Here is a 4,190-nt window from a genome sequence, read left to right as displayed (position 1 = left end):
AGAAGTAATACAACCTTTCTTTTACCTGGTCAGTCTATTTTCACAACTTTTGCTATATTTATTCCATATATATATTTAACCACTCTGTGTACCTATACCACACTGACATATAGGCCTATATAGGCTACTGGGCCTATAATGAGCGCCTGCCCCAGTGGTGGAAAAAGTACTCTCATTCTTTACTTAAGTAAAATGGCGTAATGTAATGTAATATACTCTGTTACAAGTAAAAGTCCGGATTATTATTATTTTTTTTAAGTACAAAATAATTAGTATCAAAATGTACTTAAAGTACCAGAAGTAGAAAGTACTCATTATGCAGGATATCCCTGTTCATGTATAAAATCTTTTGAAAATAGCAGATCAACAAGCTTGTAGATCGGCTATATTCAAATGGCCGAAATGTATATAGTGCTGAAGTGGTTAATGTATGTTTTGTAATAATAATCAAAATCTTCAAAGTAACTAGTACCTCGAGCCTTCAACTAATTGTAGTAGAGTAAAAGTACAATATTTTCCTCTGAGATGTAGTGAAGTAGAAGTAAATGTACAAAAAAAAAATACTACTCAAAATTGTACTTAGGCACAGTACTTGAGTAAATGTACTTAGTTACTTTACACCACTGCATTTACTTGGTCAGTCTATTTTCACACGTTTTGTTATATAAAGTTATTCCATATAGTGTATATTTATTTATCCACTCTGTGTACCTATACCACATTGACACACTGTATATAGGCCTATAGGCCTATAATGAGCGCAGGCCTGCCCCTATAATAATACCCCATACAGATCAGTTGATCAGTTGCTTGGCTCACTGCTTTACATTGCAAATAAACCTGTGTTTACGTTTGCTCCCTCGCCCACAATGGTCTCCACTGGTTACCTGGACTCACAAAACAGGTATCCAATCAAAACCAGGAGGGGGAGGGGTTTTTGAAGGCATAGGGGAAGCAAGGACACAGAATAGACAGGGACAAAAAAAAATCCACAGCACTGACCTCTGGTCTGTGAAGTCGTTTCATTCCAGCAACGTTCAGAAAGGGAAACTGATCCTAGGTCTGTACCACTGAGGCAGATCTTGCATGTGCTTCTTTCTTTTTTTCTTTTTTGTTTGTGAAAGGGGATGAGAACAGCTTCCTGTTCTCTATGATGTTCCAGCCAGCTGCTGCAGTGACAGTTAACAGTCACAGTCCATGAGCAGAAGGTAAGCCCTTTGCTTCCATTCTACACAACAGGACATCTATAAAGAAAATGAACCATTCTTAACACTGCAAATGCAATACTTTATGTTCATACTGTACAGTGATTGTGTTCCATTTGGGCTTTTAGATTTTCATTTTGACACTAAAAATGACAGTTGCGTGCTTAAGAGAAAGTGAAAGTAATTTTCTTCTAAGTTTGTTCATACAAATAGACTGCAAACTCACAGCTCCCGCCAAAAAGTTTGATTACAACACCACATGGCTAGTATTAAATCAGTGATAATGAGGGCAGAAGCCACACACACACGCACACACACACACACACACACACACACACACACACCCACACACACACACACACATTTAACATCTTTATTTGCGTTCACATTTTAACAATAAATTCTTGAACACAAACAATAGTATATGCACAAACTTGGAAAAAACTCAGCGACAAGTATTTCAGAATACAGATCACGGGTACAGGAAGCATCGCCTCCTCCATATATGGCGACTGCCAATTATCACAGACATTGAACAGAATTTTGCCAATGCCTTAGCTTTTGGCTTGGGCATTCCTGCAATCTGCAGGCCTCTCACAACTGATTTATGGACATTGCCGAGGCTTCTAAATATGAACACAAGCAGTTTACATTTGTAACCAAGCTGCATGATAGCATCCTTAAGACGTTGGTACTTAAGCACCTTGGTAAGGAATGCCTCTTCCAGGCTGTGATCAAATGTACATGCCACTTCCAAAATGGTCACTTCTCATCAACAACAACAACATCTGGTGTATTAGCTGTGACATCTGAAAAGGCATCATTTTCATTATTGCGCATGAACATGGCAGTTGAAACACAAGAGTGCTTATACATTTTGGCAGATGATGAAACATATGAACTTATATCCTTAGCTAATAGGTCAACAATTCTGTCATGCCTAGCAATGTACATTCCCTTATATACATGGCAGCCGTTCAGAATATGTGACAGAGTTTCAGTAATTGGAGTGTAGTCATGGTGCAGACAATGAGGAGGAAACGTATTAGGGTACCACAGAGAAAGATTGAGTCTGGTTGGGAGGACCTGTAATCTGGCTTTGACTGTAAAGGTGATTATATCCTCATCAACTGCATAATTTTTTAATATTGTGTGAGAGACGGTGTGATCTGCAGTAGGAAGGCAAGCTAGCTTTCCTTGTAGTTTTAAACCAGTCCAGTGTTGTTGTTGGTTCTGCTGTTGTAACATTACAAGGTACCTCCGTGCATTAACTGGTGATAAATTATGTTCTTTATCAATAACAGTAGTCCTTACTGAGATCCTACAGTTGGTAATAATGTCCTCAGAGACTGCTACAGAGTTGAGGTCAGGCCAATCTGAGTAGCATGTAGCAACCTACGAACCCAGTAGCATGTGAGTCCATTTTAAGTTTGGGCTTTCTTTTGAACCCCAGGAAACTTGGCTCGCCCTCTCTTGCCAGGGGCACTTTACGCCGTTTCATATCTAGAAACAGAGAAGATCTAGCAAGTTCCCTGACAGTCTTGTCATCACTGTTTAGCATGCTTAGCAGGTGAGCCAGCCTTGTGGCATTACATATCCACTCCACATTTGGGACGCCAAACCCACCCCCCTGTTTGGACTGGAAAATAATGTCTCTGGTGGAGTGGGTGTTAAGTCCAAACCACTTCCTAACAAAATGAACTATTTTGTCGTTTAGTTCACTAAGTGTTTTGCATGCTAGTTGAACGTTGGAGAAGAGATGTTGAATTCTGGACAGGGCAACCTGCCTGATAGCCTCCAACTTCATTAGCAGTGGCAGCGGTGAAGCATCAATCAGGTTCAGCCTGGCTATAAACTCAGTCATGATGTATTCAACCTGTTCTTTCCATTCTCCAGCTATGTTAAATCTATGACCTAAGTAGTTGTATGTCCTATGCAGGTCATACACACTAATCGGTTCTGAGTTGATGGTAAATTCAGGACTCTTGTCAGTCTTAGATTTATACCAGCGGTTGCCGCCACTACGTCTCTGGTAAAGAACAGCACACTTAGAGTGTTTTGCTTCTAAACCGGACCAGTCTAGAAATGCGTCTGTTCTAGAGAGCATATTCTTAATAACACTCTCTTCCCGAGATGCTAGCGATACGTCGTCCGCATAACCCTGGACGGGGTTTGGGGAAAACCCCGTCAAGACACACACACACACACACACACACACACACACACACACACACACACACACACACACACACACACACACACACACACACACACACACACACACACACACACACACACACACACACACAGGTATAATGTATCCCACTGGGACATCAAAAGTTAATTTTCATAAATATTCTTTTTTTCACCATTTGCCGTAGCAATTTTTACCCAAATCCTAACCTTAACCTCAACCCTAAACCTAACACATTCCCACTAAACCTAGCCCCCAAATGACTAATCCTAACCCTAACCCCAAAGCTGAATCTTTAAAAATTGTAACCTTAGCTCTAAAAATCCTTTTTAGCCATGGAAATGAAATCCTGTGGTATCCCACTAAGTACCCACAAGGTCGATTTTGACAGATCTCACTATCCTTCTGGGAATATCTTTTGTCCCCACATCATGGATACTAATACAAAAACACACACACACACACATCCAGACCCAGAAGGTCATCCCAACAAAGTTATGACCACCCTCCAGTCCCCACGATGACCCCTGTTCTCAAATGCTCTGGTTACCCCAAGCGACAGCAGCCTTATCAGCTGTTCCCTCTACTGCCTTGCTTTATCATCCTGGCCTAGTTCACACACGCACGCACGCACGCACGCACGCACGCACGCACGCACGCACGCACGCACGCACGCACGCACGCACGCACGCACGCACGCACGCACGCACGCACGCACGCACGCACGCACGCACGCACGCACGCACGCACGCACGCACGCACGCACGCACGCACGCACGCACGCACACACA

General features: G+C 42.1%; 1 protein-coding gene across 1 annotated transcript in view; it reads left to right on the top strand.

Moving 5' to 3' along the window:
• Positions 1-1,099: 1,099 nt before the first annotated feature.
• The window catches only part of LOC308094336 (ETS-related transcription factor Elf-1-like), a 20,497-nt gene continuing 17,406 nt past the window's right edge, over positions 1,100-4,190 (top strand). Inside the window, exon 1 of the mRNA XM_080440925.1 lies at positions 1,100-1,208. The gene's annotated coding sequence lies outside the window, so the exon portion shown is untranslated. The remainder of the gene's footprint in view (positions 1,209-4,190) is intronic.

This window comes from Gymnoscopelus braueri (assembly GCF_963280865.1).
Source record: "Gymnoscopelus braueri genome assembly, chromosome: 10".
NCBI classification, from domain to species: Eukaryota; Metazoa; Chordata; class Actinopteri; order Myctophiformes; family Myctophidae; genus Gymnoscopelus; species Gymnoscopelus braueri.
The sequence above is the reverse complement of the archived record's forward strand: the minus strand, read 5'-3'. Positions and strand labels throughout refer to the sequence as shown.